Raw genomic sequence first — 22,086 nt, 5'->3', positions numbered from 1 at the left:
AGTGAAGTTTGTTTCAAATTTCCAAGGTAGGTAATATGCGCACTAATATATTCATAAATCAAAAAGCTTCTGAAGTACTGCGCATTAGAATTACTCGTGTCAATGAATACATAAAACAGGTAAGTCCTCAAGAACAGATTTGATTTCAGTGACTTTTGTTTAAATTTAGTGTTTTATACTTTTTAAACTAAGAAAACTTTTAGAGCGGGAACAAAATTACTTATATTACGATATTTAGGTAGGTTTTTTTTGGTTCATAATGTCCACTGAGGACTTTGAAATATATATTTATATGTTTGGTTGAAGTTTCGGAAATGGGAACCCACTGATTGGTTTCAAATATTCATCAGAAACTCCATCTCACCCTATAGACCAGGGTAGAAGCCTTTAAAAATGATAAAGAGTGAAAAAAATTATAGTAGGATAAAACTTATTGGAAAAGAAGGAGATTATAATGAAAATGGAAGGAATAATAATTTAAGGGCGATCTGAGGTCGGGAAGGGAAAGAGTTTTTAAGGTTAAAAAACGGTTTATCGGCAAAACTACAAGTTCTATGGAAAAAAGTCTAGTAGCAAAGTTGTAGGTAATAAGTAGATCTACAACTTTTGTATTTTCATTTGTTTCACATAACGTTAAAATTTATGTGAAAAATTCCAAAAACCAAAATTTTCGTTTTTAATTTTTATCTTTCACGAAATTTAATGAAAACTTATCTTTTTATATCCCAAATATACTGTAATTGATGTGAATTTTATTTATTTTTTCAAGTCATTGTGTAATGTGTAAATGTAAATATGTGTAAAAAATATTACCATCACCATGGTAAACTCTCAGAAAAGACCAGCAAACGAAAAAAATTCGTATCCGAAAATTCCATTATGTACAGTTTCTAAATATTTATTAAAATTTTACAATCCAATTACTTATTTTTATGAATGTAACATGGAATCTCACGTTTTCGTTGTAATGAGAATGAAAAAAATTAATGAATAACTAAAAATTGTACATAATGAATCAAAAAATCGGTTGCGAGTTTTTTGTCTTATTTGTTGCCTTTTCTAAGAAAATTTACCTTGGTGATGGTAATATTTTATTACACCATCAGCAAGTAGATATTTCAAAGACCAAAAATCCCACAGACTTTTTAAAAAAAGCAGATTTTTTGACAGGAGAATTTTTGGTCGAAATTTATCGTGCATTGTCGATATTCTATCAAAATAAAGTGAAAAAAATACATATTTCAAATCATTACCGTATATATGGGACATCAAAAGGTAACTTTTCATATAATTTCGTGCAAAAAAATGTTTTTTGTAAAAGATAAAAATTACAAACGAAAAAATTGTTTTTTCAACTTTTCACATAAATTTTGAGGTAATGAAGAAAAATTTGAGAATACGAAGAATATATCTTATTGCCTACAGCCTGGTTTTCTGACTATTTTGCATAAGACTTGTAATTTTGCCAGAAATCGAAAAACTCTTTTTCCCCCTTAAAAACCCACCCATTACCCATTTTCCTTCGCGACCTTTAATCGCCCGTGAATTATTTTTTGTTTTATTTTCATCATATTCTCCTCCTTTCCAATGGGTTTCATTCTGATATTATTTTTTTTGGTTTTAAAAATGATCGACCCTGGTCTTCTAGGTGATTGTAACTAAAAGCATTTTTGGCGTCTCGCTAAGAAAGGGGATGAAAAAATTTTTTCCCAACCTATTGATATTTTGTGCCTATATTTAGATTTCTTAATTTCCACAAAAAATCCCGCAAATTCCTTCATCCAGCACCGCCACATTTTTTCTATGCTTTTTGCAATATCCTTCCTTAGGTGAAAATCCTATTTCTTCAAACCAACGTGGAGTACTTTCACGATTTTTGAACTAATTTCCCAATGCAAATAAATTATATCCATTGTTCACCATTTTCTATTACACATAAATATTGAACTAAAAAAGTCAAGATGATTGAAATAATAAATAAGCGGTTCTTGTTTTTTTTTGTTACCTTCATGTACGTCTTTGTCAAAAATCAATGATTTTTTATTATGGTTCAATTGCAGCTATTACCAAAAATTTTTGATACAATGTACACAAATGAAATGTGTAATAGAGTATAATTTGTTAAAAATTTGAAGCCAATTGGTGGGTTCCCGTTTTCGGAAGTCTAGACTTATTTTTTTCTTGTATAATTCCATTGTGAGTAGTTTTAAATTATCGTTCATTATAATGATACAAATTATAAACAATTAAATACACAAATAAATGGAATTAATGAGAAATAAACGGTATGAAATTTATTATTTCATGTAGAAAATATGAGGGTTTAAATTTCAATCAAATTTTGTATTTCAATGACTTAAATTTTTCAAATGATAAGTGATCATTGCAGTCACTACTACTGCAAACTATGTAGGCTGCTGAGTATTGTGTATTTTCGTTTAATCTTCCATATTGACGTTGATACTTATTAAGAATGTTCATAATAAATATCAAATACTAGTGGTTTAGCAAATCACCAGAATAAAAAATATTTGGGATAATATTAGATCAGGCAACAAAGGGTTTTGTTGCTTGAAATCCATATTAACCGAGACCGTTAACCTTTTTTTTTTGTGAAATATTAATTATCTTCGCATAACTTCAACTCCATTATTTACCATGCTGTCAGGAAACGAAACCTTAATATATTATATTCCTTTTCCTGTCAAATAAAATAGAACCAAAGCAGTCAACAGGAAATGAAGGATAATCAAGATTAAATAACGATAATTGACTAACTCTTAAATCAAGTATATATTTATTACATCAGGAGTTTTCTATTACTTATTCGTCTTCATTATCTACGAGGACGATTTGACGGAAGGACTATTGAAATACTAAATTTTTGTTTCATAACATTTATAATCAACAAATACGAATTTGAACAATCTGAATATCAATAAAGAAATTAATTTTTAACCACTAACCAACTAATATTTTCTTTGGTTGTCAAATATTTAGAACCTTCAGTTAAATATGTTTCCCTATGTAAACAACGTCACAATCATTCCAATATTATATCTTTTGGTTTGCAGTATTTTGATATCTTCTCATCACTTGCTCTAATATCATAGGTATTTATCAAAATAATTTGATAGTTGTTGTCAAAGTCTTTGTACATATGATAAGAGAAAATGTTTTTAATTTTGATAATAACATTCTGTTTTGTGTCTTAATTCATTAAATATTTCGTATTTTCTCTTTTTTTCTCCAAAGTTTTTGTTTTATAACAGCTATCCAACTAAACTAAAATATGAAACACCCAAAAACCCTTTCGAGCATAAGAGTATTAACATTTTAGTTTAAATTTTTTATTTCTCCATTTTTCCACTTTTTCTGAGCCTGCTACTTCATTTATCTGCTGTATTGTTTTCCCTTGTCTTGTCCATTTCTGAGTTACTTGTTGTAGTCAAGTTTTTTTGGGGTTTCCCTTCTTTTCTTTTTGCTTCGGTGGCGGGAGAAATTTTTAATGTTTCCAAAATTATTGTTTTCGCGACTAATGAAAAAAGTCCTCTGCAATATTTGCAGCGATATGTAGTTTGAGTACAACTCAACCGATTTAAGTGTTCAAAAACTCAAAAGAAAGAAGGTGTTTCAGCGAGTGTTCCTAAACCAAAACGAACTATGTAGCTATATTAGAACCTGAGATATAGATCTTTCAATGTAGAAAAATTTCCAAAAACCTGCAAAAATCCATAACTCCACATTGAATGTCCGCGCCTAGCTCCTCTCCAACTCAACCGATTTAAGTGTTCAAAAACTCAAAAGAAAGAAGGTGTTCAGCGAGTGTTCTTAAACCAAAACGAACTATGTAGCTATATTAGAACCTGAGATATAGATCTTTGAATGTATAAAAATTGCCAAAAACCTGCAAAAATCCATAACTCCACATTGAATGTCCGCGCCTAGCTCCTCTCCAACTCAACCGATTTAAGTGTTCAAAAACTCAAAAGAAAGAAGGTGTTCAGCGAGTGTTCTTAAACCAAAAAGTCTCTATCTTGAATAGAACCTGAGATATTGAGGATAGAACGTGTGTATGTGAAAAACTCCCATAAGTAATGTACAGGGGGAAATCGCATTTGAGTATAACTTGAGAATGGTGAAAATTAGATGAAATCCGATGGTTGATGGCTGATCTGTGCATCAATACCTCTCATTGAAAAACAAATAAGCAAATCGGTTGGGTAGAACGCCTGAACGGACTCGGAATGGATATCATCAATTTTTTTTACATCTTTTTCCGATTCTTTCCGATTTTATGAATATTCAGATTCTTTTGTACATTGAAAATAAATGATTTCCATCTTTTTCTACGTTGACTTTTCTAATAATCTTGTAAATGATCATAGTTACAATACTCCGAACTGGAAAATTCAACGGAATTTTAAGAGAAAAATATAATTTAGAATACGCTACGTGACTAATTTGTTATGCTGAAACTGTACATTGTACGAACTATAAATTTTTCGATGACAATTTCGTTTGTCGCATATCCCAAAGGCAACATCTATCTTACGGAAACAGATAACGTTGAAACCGATGTATTTCGTTGAGGAGCTAACATACGTTTTTCAATGACAAGAAGGATTTTTTACAAGCTTTAAATTTAGAATCGAATTTATATTGTTTGAAAAAACTTTCTGTTTGTAAAATAATTTACAATCAACACATAATTGTTATAATATCTGGAAAATATATAAATTTTCTACAATAGTTTGGGGTGAAGAAGCTCTAATTCCTTTGAGTATAAAAGATTTACTTTTTAACTTTCAATCAAGCTGGATTTTCCGAATCTATTAGTGACATTCAATACCCAATACAATATACCACATCTTACTAAGTGAGATGCGTTTTGGTGAGTATTTCAGCAATTAGAGGGATAGAAATCGTTTATTATACCCATATTACAATAAATATGTGGTTTACTATAGAAGTGAAGTAAAAAAATCAAACTGATTGTAGAAAACTATCTATTAAGTGATATATTTTATGCCTCAACTTTTGGCGATTTAGAGCTTACAGAATTAATAAAGAAGAATTGTTAAGGAGAAGCAAATATAGGTGAGGAAATGGATAAATGAACCATCAACCGACAAGAGTCAGATGACACTACAGAGTACAAATTAGCTTTAGAAATGACACGGAATATATTAACGAATTGGTAACCTTAATATGTTACAAGATACATTTGTAAGAGATGTCCTATCAGCTAAAGTGAAAGTTGAAATAACGTTGATGTATTTGGCTACAGAAAATTGTTTCAATTCAATAGTTTCTTAAATAATTTATATCTAATATGATTTTAGGGGTATGATTTTAAATTTAAGAAACGTTGATATATAATTAACACTTCAATATTCATATCAGTACTCAGCAATACAGTAGACCGCATATTCTTGTTAAAGTAATTTCGTAATTTTAAATTCCATAAGCATCACACCTTTTAGATGGCATTTTCTTTAAGTTGGATACTTTTTACACCTTCAACTTCATCCAAACTCGTGGTCATAAATAACGCACCACCCTTTATTTCAATATCAAAACCTAAAATGTCAATCTTTTGGGTTTCTTTTTTTTTCTTTCTATCACAAGAAGTTGAAGTATCTTAAATGTTAGCGATAAAATGTAGCGAAATTTCTTATCAGCAAATAACTGTTTTTGTGGTTTGTTAAAATTTTAATTTTATGCATATTTTAATGTTTCTTTTATTCTATTGTTGTACCAACTTGTGGACAGCAGTAATTCAAGTCAATCAAGATGTGTTAAATTCGAGACTAGTTAAACAAAAAATGAATAGAGTTAGGCAGTTAAGTGAACGCAAAGCTGCAAGAATAGCCAAGTTAGTTGGACAGGGACAAAGTTATCGTGAAGTGCCAAATATGTTTGGCTTACACCACACAATCATTGGCAGATTGATGCAAAGATTTCGTGACGTCGGCTCACATTCTAGGAGGCCTGAACAAGGATATCCTTCAGTTTTAACTCCTCGAGATGACCGTTTATTGCAAATAAATTAATTAAGAAATCGGTCAATGACAAGTGTTGAGCTCAATAGCCTTTTACGAGAAGTCCGAAATGTAAATATCTCTGATAGGAGAGACGAGAATCAGACTTAGAGGTCAAGATGGACGTAATCAGATTTGAAGAGGGCGAGGAGAAAGATTTGAGCGGTCTTGTATCATTCCCAGGGAGCCTTTCCAAGAAGGGTCCATCATGTTTTGGGGAGGAATTTGTTTTGAATTAGTGTCTCTTCCTAGAATCGCCCTTAACGCAGCAAGATATATAACTGACATTTTTGAAAATCACGTCGTCACGTTTGGGCCATTTTTTTGGAGATGATTTTCGTTTAATGCATGATAGTAGTAGACCACACGTTGCGGCAGATGTTCTGAATTACCTAAACGAAGAAGGAATTTATACCCTGAACTGGACACCAAGAAGTCCATATATGAATCCTATCGAGCATGTCTGGGACATTTTAAAACGCCGCATTCTTCGTCGAAATCCATCTTCTCAAAATTTTAATGAGCTTGAGCAAGCGGCATTAGAGGAATGGGAGAACATAACTCAATAACTGATACAGCACCTAACTGAAAGCATGCCCAGGAGAATCCTAACATCCAGAAGTGGAAATACACGCTACTAACGTTTAAAAAAAAGGAATATTATTGTTTAGAATTCAAGTTTTATTTTTATAAAAATTTGGTTCTATTGCAATGTTTTTATCTTTATTTTTTTTTACTCATTAAAAATAACTCAAAATTACTACACATTTCTTATTATTGCGACAAAATGACGAAAAGAAGTTAAACAATAGCAATATTAATTAAAATTTATTCAACAAATAAATATTTTCAGAAATCGGGGTGGTGCGTAGTCTATTAAGCAAAATATTTGGAAATATCAATCAATAAATATTTTAAAAATCTATAGAAAATCAATTATTCAAATTCCACTATATTGTTGCTTACAAATATAAGAATATTACTCTAATTCGTAGAAGTTTCATTTCAAAGACATAAAATATACTAACAATGATATAAAACTTCCTGAATAAACTTCATCTTCCAATGTGCGCCGTATTATACTAAATATCTTTTGACCGCTGGGATCCCGAGTCCTACACGGAAATACAATCTCCTATTTCCCTTGCCCCTTTTACCTGGCGAACCCACAAAGTTTGTGATGTAATGTAATTATGTCACTGTTGCTTAACAACATGTGCCATGAAAGATAAGTGGAATTATTGGTTCACCATTATTGAAAATTGAATTTCTTGGGTTTTTAATGAGATAAATGATCAATTTCAATTTCTATTCACGCTTTCGGTATTTTTATTAAGTCATACTTTTGTCTAAATACCCAATTTCTATTTATTTTACACTGATAACAAATTAGTTTAACCATTTACGTCTGAATGCCACGCGGCTTAGTGAGTATATTTTTACATCGCAGCTTAGAGAAAAATACGTATATTGAAAAAATATTTAGACAATTTTAAAGATTATATGACATAAATACATATATTTAAAGATATCATACAATTTCTTCTTCGTAAAAATTTCCGTCATTTCGGCAACTGCTGCAAGTGATGGTGGCAGTGGAGTGATTTTTGTTTCTATGTTTGCCACAACCATAACATGGACCTCTCCTTGTTTGAAATGGGTCTTAAGACAACTCGGGTGACTCCTAATATTTAAAGAGGAAAACTTTCAATTCTAGTGGAAGATTATTTATTTTGGCTCGCTGTTTCAAGTGTTCAAGTGTTCTTCTAACGCACGCCAAGAGTGTCGACACTCTCTTTTATGTTATTGTAGTCTAAAATTATTTAAAGCATTTTAAGTTTCCAGGCATATATCATCATCTTAGTGCATGGTGGAAATTTATTTATTTTAGTCACGTAAGAGACAATTGTGCTGCATTGTTGGAAGCCAGATATTAAGGATGGAATGTATTGTAATTCCATTTTCAAGCAAAAACATCAATTATAGCTGGAGTAATACTTTTCAGTTGTAAGGTTGCGTTTCGTGTTCTTTATAGGCTCTAGTAGGCGTTTTACAATTTCGTCCGGTTTATTTGTTGTTAAGTAAGGACCTGGTGGTAGAATCCCACAATAAATTTCAAAATTGTAGATGTAAAATGAATTAGCGTCACACATGGAATACATTTTCAGGCCATACTTCGCAGGAAAATAAACAACAAACCCACGGCGTTCACGGAAGTTGTAAGGAATTTATGAATTACATATTTACATTACATTACACACATTCACATTACATTATATATTACATATTCTGATAAACTGTAATTTTCATGAAAGTTCTTATTTAATATCGAATATATTTCTCGTGTTGGTGCCAGTTTATACTATCTGTTCTTTTCGAGTTCTTATATCATCAAAACGGATAGCTTGTAGTAAAATCCGAATCTATTGAATCCAAATGTCGCCTTGCATATTGTTACTTCTGTTCCATTATTCTTTCACGCACTCCTAGTATCAGCCATGCACCTTTGGTTTATTCCTAATATTAATAAAACTCCAAATATTGCCTTTGTTTCAAATCGGTAAGTTTCTTTGCAATATCTTTCCCTGTTGGTGTATTTAACCATATTGCCTATTATCGGTGAGGATATAAATCGAAAAAAGGCATTAATCTCTGAATATGCATCCCTGGCATTTCGTATTTGTCCTGGTAAAACTTCAATCAAGTTTTTTGATGCTGTTTCAGTACTTGGTGCGACTTATAGTTTACTAAGCTAAAATGTATCGCTTTTTACCCTGTCTAAAAAATACATCAAAATCCAAGAGTCACTTTTGAACGGAGTAGGTTCAATTTCATCCCCAGACATCACTAGAATGATTATAGTTGATAATAGTCTTCTCCTCTCCGTCGGAATCATCACCAAAGTCAAACGCTGCCTCTTCTGCTAGAGGCATGTCTGGGAGCTGTAGTAATTATCTCCTCATCAGATAAGGATCTTCTTGATTAAGAGAAATATAAATATTAAACATGAATAAAATTAATAATAGTTACTTATTGGGAAAGTAACAAATGAAAATTTAAAAAGTGCTTACACGATTACTCAAAAGCGGCAAGGGATGCCAGAAAAGTCAAATCGTGTAGCGGTGCGCAATACTGTAAAAATGAAACTTTTCTCTTTGGTCTCCAATTGAACACTGAGTATATATCCCAGAGACGTGACATCCCCCTCCACTGATGATGCACATACTGAGGAGCTCGAGGAGTTGTTTTTAAAATAGACTTGGAAAATTAAAACTAACTCACATTGCAGCTCGGGGTGCTCGCTTATCGTGTGACAAAGTATTAATATGATCCAATAACTATTTTCTTTCACACCAATATTCTGAATTTATATATTACATTCTATACAGTATGTTAGAGCTAAATGGAATGAATTGATTAACACTTTTATTATGAAATGTTTTCACCAAGTTAATGCACAACTTGCTGCAACTCTTTTGACTTTAAATTGGATGTAAGGTAATGTTGTAATACATGAAACTATTTCTAATTAAAAGTTTTCATATTGTGCTTCGACTCATTTCAGTGTAATCGTTATCATCTCGACCGTCTTTTCTAAAGAAGTACGTGTGCAAGACTTTTCAAATGGTTTTCTATTTGAAATTTTGGATGTTGCAATACATTTTAAAGTTCCTTCACCTTTTTTTTCTTACTAAAAAGTAGTTGATTGAAGTTATTTCCTCCGTTGCCTCTAATCTAATTGCTTTATTAATCATCATAATACCACACTTATCAACTTTATTTCAATTATTTTTGAAAACTTCAATTCATATGAATTAGACAATTTCTCATAATCTTTCACTTGTTGCAACGGAATCAATTGCTTTATATTAGCTAAATTTCAAAATGTCTCTATAAATATCCATTATTTGGAAACAACACATGAGACAACGCGGCGGTTATTGAATTATGTGTAGGATCCCCGAACCGAAATAAATCTCTTTGACATAAAGCGCAAAATTTGGTACGAACAAAACCTTAAATCATCCAAATAACCATTAAAACTTGATTCATACTATGGGATAACCAACATTATAAGACGATTAACTGATAAGATTCGTTTTATTAACAAATGGTAAATTAAGTAACAATTTAACTAGATAAAGTTTCCAGTTTATTCTACTATCATTGCTTAGTTTAATGTGACTTTTCATTTCTTCTATAAGAACAAATTCTTAGTCTCAGCAAACAGAAAAGGACGTACTGTTTTATATATGTATATAAGCACTATTTAGAATGAGTTCTCAATTGATTAAGAAGTGGGTATAAAAATCCAATAGAATCATCCGAATGATTTTTATTAAAACTCCTATAAATGCCCTACAATACAATTGGTTACCAACAGCATTTAAACGAAATAAGATATTTTCGTTAAATCTCAATTACACGAACCAAGTTAACCAAGCTTACGAGTCCAGTTCACTGCAGAGAAAACACACACAAATATAAGATTGAGAAAATGAGACATTGCACTATCTCCTGTCTTTCCGACAGATCCTCATTGTATTTCGTGTCACGTTTTCGCGTCTTCCTCTCCCCCTAGTTCTGTAGAAATTTCCGACAGGTCTTCCTTTCTCCTGAAAGGTGGCTATACACGTTTGTTAGTGCTGTTAGTTTTTCGTCGTACAGTATGTGAATCGTTGCTTCGAGTAAAGCCTTTCTAACCCTCTTTGTTAAGGTAAGCTTCAACCCTAGGGGTCCTCCGGTTTCTCTAGTGTTGCGTTCTGATGGTGTTTTCCGTTTTTGGAATATCCGCTATGAAAATATAGAGAGTGGGTGATCATACTACTCCCTGCGATACTTTTGGTTGCTGTTCTTCGACGTCCGATTTCTTGTTTATTATTTCCTCCTGAAACTTCCTCTTCTTGAGATAATTATTCAGGAGTTTAATGAGAGGTTTGATATCTATTCTACCCGTTTCATCTTATAAAGCAAGTTTTTGTGTAACACTCGATCGAATGCTTTGCTTATGTCAAATAAATACACTACTGTGCATTAATTTTGGTTAAAACCTTGAGTTTTGTATCACCGAAGTTTCAATATTTGTTCCAGTTCCATTATTCATACATAATACATCGGCTTTCGAACGAAGTCAATTGTGAAACAGCCAAGTATATGTTCTTAAAGTAGATTCTACACAATGCCTGGAAGCTTGGATTTTTAAGAAATCAGAGGAGATAATTCTAGCGAGAGTCTACGATTTTTATGCTGTAGTCTTAATCTTTTATATTCTACAATCTAGGAAATTGTTTTGACAACAAGATCTAGGTTTGATACTGTAGAAAAACCATCAATATTTCAGCAAATTATCACAATAACCTAACTCAAATGAGCTCGCTACTTACCAAGAGGAAACTTGTGTGCTTATAGACATTTTAGCTTGTGAACTCACCCTGTGTAATCTTGATCCTTTATATGGAAAACATTTCTAATGATATCCAATCGCTATCAAAGAAATTCAATATATTTTTCTGTCAAACTCACTCTCACAGATATCACAGAGAAAATATGAAAGAAATAAAGACTTGTATTTACAAATTCTAAGCTCTTCGATATGCCGTGAGCAATTCGCCAGCTCTTAGACTATGACCTTGTAATAACCCCGAAGCTCTTTAATCTGGCTAAAATACCGACACCTTCATTGTCATCTCCAAACGAGAGATGCATTCAAAATTCCTTCATTTTCTGCGATTTTCCATTTAGCATCTATCGAGACGCGAAGAAGAGGCCTACTTAGACGGCAGCTTACTTTTTGCACAAACAATTGAACTTTACGAGTTCTTAGGCAGAGGTAATCGACGGTATTAATCGACAAACGGGATTATGGCTTAAAGGTGTCGGAAAATCGAATTAACTGAAATTACAATAATGGGGATGTTATCGTGAATTTATACAAGTGCATGCTTTGAATTAGTATAAATTGCAGTCGCGTTGAAGTAATATATTTTAATATTAGATTCCTTAAAGCACTCATAATTTCATTCTTATAAGATACACCAAATTTACTAGTCTACCTACTAAACAGGCTTCAAGAAAATTATATGTTGTAAAATATTATTATATTCAGATTTCTGCAGAAGATCATTTGTAAATTAACCACTAGAGGCAGCAAACTGTACGTACCATTGAAGTTTATTTTTTTTATTTTTATGAATAAGAGAATATTAAGATAATGAAACATTTGTAATCTACCGGTGTATCACTTCTTTTAGTACTACTACAAAATCGCTTCTTTCCATTAAAATAGACTTTCTTGATTACTTTTTCCAGCGAAAAACTATTTCTTATCAAAGTTTCCATAGTGTGCTTCGACTGTCATTTCTAAAGAATAACCTATGTACTTTCCCTCAAAGTCTTTCTTTCAAGTGATTTTCTATATGAAATTTTGATTTTCCTGCAGCTCTACATGATGTTTGAAACTCGACACATTCCATTTCTTCATAACTATGTAGTTTAGTCTATGGATAGTCTTGAAAATTAGTTTGAGACCCTTAAGACATAATTTATCTTTGAATAATAGTGAGTTGAATTCTTGTAGTATCGCCCTGTAATCTGTATGGTTATTGAGAAAATTTTTGTTGTTATTCACATCCACGTTTCTCCTTACTACATCTTGATTCTTCACCACAAATGAATTATTTCTTTAAAAGTTTATTTCAAACGGAGGATAATCATATTTTGTTTGAAGTTCTATAATTATTCTTTATTATTGAATATGTTGTTGGTTTTTCATTTACGATTATGCCTAAAGGCGGGTTCACACGGAGTCGTAAACTGTACTAGTGAAATAATCAAATTTACTATAATTTATTAATTAAATAAATTATTAAATTGCATTTATATATATGTAATAATTAATAACATTGTATACATTGTATACATAACATGTAAACATAATGTTTGTGGAAAATAAATTCTGAAGTGTACAAAGACAGAGATGGTGGAGTCGCCAATCTTATAATGATGTCTTATTTTTGAATCCCTACTTTTATTTTACTAAGCAAATATAAATGTAGAATTCTATCCATTCTAAAAAAGTTTCTGTAGCCTCTTTGATCTTCCAAAGATAGTTCTCGATATATATTATTAGTGTCACCAAAATTATTTATATTTTTTATCCAATCACAGACCCACACACGTTTCTTTTTTTAACATTTTTCAAACGTTGTAATTCATTAATTAAAAGTTCACGTACAATTTTTCCACTTTCCTGTTTAGCCATGATTAAACACAATAAAAACACAATTAAATAAAAAACGTACCATGAACAACTTTTCAGACACAGAACGAGTAGTATTCTCGTCCAGTTTACGACTCCGTGTGAACCCGCCTTAATCTTAGGTACTCACGTAAATGAACGTGACATACAGAGATGTCTAAACATTGTTCGCATTGTGATTCTTAACAGAATCTAAACAATCAATGTCAAAATTTTATATAATTGAATGAATATCTTTATAATATATTTATAATAGAATTGGTGAAATCAATAAAACTACCAAAACAGAAGAGAAATACGCCATTCTTCAAGCGGTTTTATACAGTGAAAGGCAAAGTCTAACTAAAACCTTGATTATTAGTGACTCTTGGAGCGCAGTCAACAGTCTACGATCGGTATATTTAGATAATCCAGTCAGTATAATTCTAGAAGAAAAAATACACAGACTAAGACAGGAGGACAGATTGCTAAAACTATTGTGGGTACCTTCACACATCGGAATACCGGGTAATGAAAGCGCTGACAAGATAGCTCGAGAGGCCCTCAGTAACCAAAATTCAGAAAAGTTCAGGAAAGTTCAACGACACATAAAGACTTGAAAGCTCACGTAAAGAAAGCAGTCCATGAAAATTGGCAAAATGTTTGGCGACGGAGCAGATCCAGTCGTTCCTTGGAAGAACAACCCGAAACAACGGAGGGACCAGGTGATCCTGTCACGTTTGCGAATGGGACATACCAAGGATACCCAAGAACACTTTTTGACAGGAAAGGAAAACAATGTTTTTGATATGTGTCGAGCTGAAGTGTTAGTGGAGTGTCCTAAGTTCGCAGAAAAAAGGCGGGAGCATGGTCTATGTCAGTCTTTGGAGCGAATGCTGGGGAACAACTATAACATTAAAAGTATTATTTCTTACCTAACAGAGATTGATATTATCAGCAAAATATAGCAAGAAATGAAATGTGAATTACATAATTGTACAATCACTCCGTTACGTTGCTTATAACCCTGCGTGGTTGATGCAACTATAATCTAGTCTGATTTCATTCTCAATTAATTTTGTAGCAAAAATGTGTTGGAATGTATGCTGCAAGACCAATACTTATTGTAGCTTATACAGGTACCTTCATATTGATTAAGATTGGAAGAGTTTTCAACATCATAGATAATTATAAATTGCGAAATCGAACACTATAGTTTGCGTGATTCACAACGAATATAAACAATACAATAAATTATGATTTAAAGAAAATATATAGATAAGAATATAGTAATAATAAATCTGTAATTGTTCCATAACTCTGATCCTGGTGGATCCATATTTTTTCACATTGTAGTCCACGGTACGTCGAGATTTTTTTAATTTAGTGACAATGGCACAGTTACTTTTGCCTAGACTACGAAGAATTTTGATTAATACACGAGTTTGAAATGACAATTCCTTGGTTTTAACCATTTTAAAACATGTCTGAATTCGTTGATGACCTTCACAAAACGATGTCTTCGTCCAAAAAGTATAAATCGCAGCACGTTCTTGTGTCTCATAGGTTTAACTGGGACTAAACTATAATCATAAACACTTAAGAAATAATTCACAGATCCTCGCTTGACAATAGAAATTTGTTAAAGTATATCATTTTGAAAATTATTGATTGGATTATGGAGTGGGCAAAAACTTTTGACCGATAGTATATATCGATAGCTTTGATTTAACTTCCAATTCAGAACATCGATCAAAATAAATGACTATTCGAATGAGAATGTTTGTATGAAATAATTATAATTCACAACTTAATATACCAATTATTCAAAACAAGTACAAGATAAATGAACTTTATTAAGTAGATATTAAGCATTTACTTTTGAATACCTCAATCACATTTTCTGTTGAGCTGCGAAATAATTGATCATCGGATTGAAAGAATCCCTATTTAGTAGCTTTTTGAAATAACAATCGAACATAATTACAGTTTCACTTTAATGTCAACATTTCTTGATTTGATTTCACTCATTTCTAATTTATCAATGTCAAAAACATAATCCTTTTTTTGACTTTGTTCACCAATACAAGCTCCAAATCCGTCACAAAACTCTTCCATTTCGTTTTTATTTTGTTTCGAGCCAATTTTTCATTCTATTCGTGGACATTTCCGCGAGTTTCCGGACAAAATAAAAACAATAGACGTATGTTTCACAAAAACATGAATTGGGAAGAAACCTACCTAACGAGACTTTTGTGTTTATGTTCTCCAAGCTTTTTACGTTTTGTATCCGTTAAATCGTTCTGCCTAAATGAGAGAATTCAGTGAAATATATAGAAATTACGCAGTCAGATAAAAAATTTCACAAGCTGAGTTTGAATTGTGGAGAGTTTTACAATCTAAAATATTGGAGTGAGAAATTACCAGACTCTTGAAACGCTGGGAAGACCTAATAATTACGATTATAGAAAAGTATGTATCGAACAACAACAAACAAAAATTTCGAGTATACAGTGTAACCAAAATCAGACTGTAATGTTTTTCTCATTTATTTGAACTATTTCTAAAGGAATTTATACATACTGTCTCTCAATTACTTAATTTATTTATACATTTATAGTATACACTATAATAATTAACTTATCACTACTTATATAATTAAAAATTTACTACTTTCTTAATTTTTTCAAATTGATCGAATCATTCCCTATGACTATAAATAATAAACCAACTCTCGCCGCGAAGCAAGCACGAATTTATGACAGAAAGAAATTGCTAGAATTCTAGTGAACAAACGACAAATAAATAAAAATTCCTAGAATTTGTTGAAAAAAACAATATAAACAAATCGCTGCTATAATAAAAAGACGTAAACAAAAAGAATATCAAAGATGCCGCATTTTGGGAACCGGCGTATTCGCCAAATTTTAGGCTTCCAGTATAACCGGGCAGGGCCGACTTTACGGTCCATTTCGTGGACAATTCTTTAAATTGTGTAATTATCGTACAAATTATTCTATATTTTATCACATTGCTTAGGTAACTCATGACAGCAAAGTTAATAAATTGAACCCGAATGCACTACATTATTTCTGCGTATAATGCAATCAAACGCACAAATTTGCATATGAGTTTCATGGTACCGTGGGTGATAAAAAGTGTGATTATTTTTGGATGACAGCATAAGGGTTAAAATATAAAAACTTATTCAATAAATTATTCCACACTTCTTTGAAAATTCTGAGCCACAGCGAAATGAAATGTTGGCGAAAGCTTAATTTTGTCGAAAGCGGTTAAATTTTCCTCGGAGAACTTCTTAAAACTTTTATTTTGTTCACCCGTAGGTTTATTTTAAGCTTGGAAAATCGCACAGTTTCAACTTTTCACAGCTCCAAAGCACACAGTTAAAGAATAATTTTAAACTTCAATTATGATTTAAGAATCCTGTGCCTTTAATTAATTGCAATACTTTCGACAGGACCGTAGTCAGCAACGCTAATAATTTTGTACTTCTTAACGAAATAACAAATTCGTTGAAGGTAATACTGTTCTGTAGCTTTAAGGTAGTTTAACTGGCATCTCATTAATTTCTGTGACGGAAGTTTCGCAAAGCGAAGGGAAATTTCTCTTAATTTATAGAGATAAAGCTTCCGTGCGAATTTATCATTATTACGGGAAATGAGTAAGAAATGGAAATTAATAATATGGCATTTGAGGAAGAAAGAAATTAGAAATAGAAAAGAGCGATTAAAGCAAGTCGCATAAAGTAATTATTCATAAAACAAGAAGAATCCTCCATTATTCTATGAGGAGTACTTAAGACCATAAAAGGGTCAATAATTTCACATATGGAGAAGATAATTTTGATACACCCAAAATTATTTATCAAAAAGTAATCACGTTATATATTTTTATTGAAATAAGGAACAGAATTGACTTTGTTTCGTTGGTCGAAGGGACGAAGGGAAGATCAGTAAGGCAACGAAGTTATAGTCTATTCTGTCTTTTTGTTATTTATATAACTTGAAAATGTTTTATTATAAGATGATACCAAAGAAAAAATTAGAAATTTGGTGAAATTGAGTTTTTTGTGTTATGTTATGGTTAAACTTACAGGTCCCAGTTATTAATCTATCACAATTTATGTATCTTTCGTGAAAAATCCTTCTGAAACATTGTTTATTATGATTTTTTTTTCACTTTTCAAGAAAATTGTATTCATTTGTATTTAATATACTTTGTTATTTTATCTATTATATGTTTATTTCTATATTGAACCTATTTTTATACTGACCCTAAGCAACTCAATGTTACAAATTTCGTAACGGTTTTTTCTACAAAAATAATTATATGAGATTCAGTCTAATGTGCTTTCAAATTGCATTCTGTAGATAGAATCCCATTGGGTACGCAATAAAAAACCTATTTCTCACTCTAAAACTATTATTTAAAATGTATTGAGAAGGAAAAAAATTTTTGTTACAAATGGTTTTTAAGAATATTTTATAGAATAGATTCTGATGACAAAAAAGTGGAAAAAGTATATTGTTAAGAACTAGGTAAAGAAATGAAAACAGAAGTTGGTAGAATAGTAACGATAAACTTAATGGTAACTGTGTTCAAGTTTAATTATTTTTTCAGGCACAACATTCATTTTTTAATAACTCTAACACTATCACACTGTACGTTGGTATCCACAATGAATTAATTTTAACTTTATTCAATAGCAGAATTTTTAGCTAATTATTCTTATATAACACTTTCTATTTTACAATTTTGTGCTAATATATTAACAAGATATTTTTTCTAATTTATCATCATCAGCATTTATTACTTAGATCATTGTTGAAGATTATTTGTACCAAGATTCACGACAAAAATTATATTTATAGGTAAATTTTAAAAAAATCTTCCACCTTCCATAATTCTACGTTTCATTTGTGGACAGAAAAATGTGAAGGGTATAGAAAATTCGATTTTTTTCATTCTATTTTGATAGAGAATGTCTTACACAAAATTTTTCACGTTTTGGTATGAAAAAGTTGCTCAAAACGCTATAAATCTACTATACTTTCATATCCCTATAGAAAATTGATTCATTTCACTCAAATATGTCATAATTCTTAATAGGTAATTAAAAAAACAGTTATTTTGAGACAAATTTGTTTCTATAAATCTTGTATATCATAGTTAACCACTTCAAACACCTGGTAGCAAAAATAAGGAAATAAGAAAACAAATAATGAAATCGTTTTGAATCTCCAGATGTACAAAATAAATTGTTTGGAAAAAGGACACATAAATACGAAAAGCCGAATCTGAAAATATCAAATGGCAATAAAACTCATACATGTGGCAGTATCAATACCACACACAAACAGTATTCCGAAAGATAATTGAAATAAACGAATTGAAAAGTGCGGAAAGCAAAATACGAAATGCTAACAATCTGGGATGCAAAAGTTAATTTTCCTCGGGTACATATAGGGGAAAAGTCTGGACGTAGAATTACTAAAAAAAAATAGTATAACTAATGGTCTAGAAACGGAAAATAAAAATTTGTAATTAATGTAGAAACGAAAATTTTCGTGATAAAAAAAGTAAATTTAATACCCAATCCAATCAGACAACGTTGATTCGATTAACGATTAAATATTTTAAACGAGAACTACTCGTATTGGAGATATAGAATATCAAGATGAATCATACTGTGTTCAGTTGTTGAAAAAATAAATCATGAAAATATTTGAAGACAGAATTTGCAGCACATACCATAAAGGGCAAATACTTTATTCTTCATTCTTCGGTAAATTGGTCTTTATCTTTATAACTACACAGCCAACGAATATTTTGGACTCACTAGGTTATTCTTTAGCTATAAAAGTGGTAAAAATTTTATTTTACACTATTGTTTGAGTGTTGTTAGGAATGGTTTGGAGGGTTGCTGATAGCCCCGAGCGTATAGGGGATGTGGGTTGAAAATTAAGTCACTCACGTGACCTGACAGTTGTGAGTAACTTACATTTTAGATACTTGGTAGTTCATAGCGATTTCGACCTCTTCATACATCTCTCAGCAACTTTGGATTTACCTTTACTGACAGATATCATGTGACTTGCGTGATGAAGTCAAAATAAGGAATAGTAGTTGCTGAATAAATTTGAAATAATCAAAATTTCAAGTAATTTAGCTGATGTATATTCCTTAATTATCAGAATAAATAATTGAGCCGCAGTTACAATAATTTTTAGATTTTTTTTTTTCATTTCAGTTGGCATTCATATTTTCATTCTATACCGATAATTAGATTGAGTTTTTTAAATTATAAATCAATTAACAGTAGAAAACATGAGGATTTTTGTTCATTTTTATATATATTTATACATGGAGCCTTAATGCCACTAAAAATCCAAATAATTAACCTCTTGTAATATAATTTTCTTTATAAAAATAAGTGAGAAAAAGTCTTTGACAGAAAAAATATTTTCTCTTATTTTTGATAAAATGATGTAGTGAAAGAAATATAATTATGAGTATGAATGTACTGGTTAAATCATCCGAAATCTTTCTCATATTTGACGATTGATGAGCATAAAGAAGATTTTTAGGAACCAGCCATCATGCTCAGTACCTTGAATCAATTGGTTAGTAGGTTGAAGCAATTAGAAGCGAATTATATAATCTCTGTCCTAGGAGGGTACGTAAATTGGTATTTGGTACACCAAAATAAAAAAATAGACTGTAAACACTGAAACAATCAAATATTTTTGATAATTAACCATTAACAAGGCTTTAATCGACCTATCTTCGCGAAGCTTTCTGGTAAATGTCCTCCGTCGAATTATTGATTCTTCATGTTTGGGTTGTTTAGATTAACACATTTTTCATCGCAAGTAATATTACGTTTAATACATCGATTATCTTTCGGCAGGGCAAGGAGCTGTTTACTGTCTATTCGACGTTTCACTTGAATATCGGTTAATTAGTCTGGCACTATTCGACAAATCATATAGATATTACCTATCGGAATTTCCAAATACGAAAACCTACATTACTTATGATACACACTCTATACATTTGATAAATTCAAACTATATCAGTATCATTTTCAACTAATACAACAGCTGAAATGAATTTGTTATAAGGTAAGAGGGGGGAATCGGTCACGTTAAAAGCTTAAATTTCCAATAATATTAAGCTATTGCTACTAATGTTGGGGCCAGGTCGTCGCCAGTTTATGACTAAGGGAGTGCAATGGGAAAATATTATTGAGGATAAAAAAATGAACGCCCGCTACAGTCAAGAGCATGAAGCGTTACACTTTGGAAGTCTTTGTCTCGATGACCATTGTAATAAGAACGGTTCTAATATCAATGTATAAAACTTCACAAGCCCTCGACAGCACATTAACTAAATCAAACTTTTAAACACAGTAATAATTATTTATTTTAACAAAAATAATATTTAATTGAAACATTTAATTAACCAAGGATTTTGCTTCAGTATAATACTACACATCCACGGTGAATTATTGTTTTAAGAACAGGTTATTACGATGAAAATTTTTAAATAGATCCCAATACTGAAGATTCGTCAAATATGCTCTGAAAGAAACAAAAATTGTAGCTTCTTAAATGCTAAACAAAATGTAGTAAATGGCTTAATAACGAATAGGCTCATTGTTCGAGGTATCTGGTCAACATATCTATTATTTGTAATGCTTCAAAATTCCTCACATTTTGTACAGAGAAGAAAATATTCAAAAAACGTATAAAAAACATGAAATATCCTCTAAACTAGGCAACTTGCGGTACCTCCTATTTCCCCCACCTCAACATATTGAGCTCATATATACGTTAAAATATCATATTTGACCTCTACTACTCGAATATCGTATTGAAAGTTCGATCCTGAAAAATGTATTCAGTCTAATGAAGAAAAACCGCAATTTTGACGTATTTTTCACAAAAATCGGAAAATTTCAAATTGAAAATTGGAGCACTCCTCGAGGTCGGATCTTGAAAGTAATGACATATTCATGTTCAGGAGGGTCAAAATATGTAAAATCGGCCCTAAGAACGGAAAATTGCTCACGCAACTTTCTCATGGAGGATGGAACTTGAAAATCGACCGCCTGCCCCTCCTATGGTGAATTTCGAGGGGCTACAGATCTCTAAAATTTTATTTTGGCATCACTGCCCAACGTACCAATTTTCATGCTTCTATAATCAATTGTCACTTTTTTGCAGTTTGCCACTTCACTAAACGTATTCCATGTGCTTATTGGATTTTGTTAAAGTTATTCACGTTTTTAGTGACAAACAAAACTGTTTTCATATGTTGTGGTTATGGACATAATTCTAAGAGGTCAATATCGGTCAATGGTCGGTATTACCAGGTATGGAATTATAAGAAATCTTATTATTAGTTTGTTTAGTTTGTTTGTAATATAATGTCCCATTACATAATTATTTTTATATTTACGTAGATGCGGCGATACAGGGAAGGAATCACAACGAAAGGAACATGGACAAAAAAGGAGTTAGAAGAAGCTGTTAGTACTGGAAATCAACCCTTCAGTACGCTACAAGATCGGATAAAGAGGAATGTGTTTGGTTAATTATAAAAAAGAGTTTATTTCGATTGAAATATAAAAGATAATTTCAATATATTTAGTTTATTGTATCAAAGGAGTTCATTTTGGTGAAAATGTAAAAAATATTTTGCATAATTATGATTTCATGATACAAAATGAAGATGATATAAATAAAACGTTGTTTTATTTTGTTTTAATATATGTTAGAA

General features: G+C 31.2%; 1 protein-coding gene across 2 annotated transcripts in view; it reads right to left on the bottom strand.

Annotated features, from left to right (window-relative positions):
- LOC130891736 (protein tincar) overlaps positions 1-22,086 on the bottom strand; it is a 155,668-nt gene that overhangs the window by 35,218 nt on the left and 98,364 nt on the right. The window lies entirely within an intron of this gene.

Source organism: Diorhabda carinulata, chromosome 3 (genome assembly GCF_026250575.1).
Source record: "Diorhabda carinulata isolate Delta chromosome 3, icDioCari1.1, whole genome shotgun sequence".
In the NCBI taxonomy this organism is placed as follows: domain Eukaryota; kingdom Metazoa; phylum Arthropoda; class Insecta; order Coleoptera; family Chrysomelidae; genus Diorhabda; species Diorhabda carinulata.
This window is presented reverse-complemented; position numbering and strand designations above follow the sequence as displayed.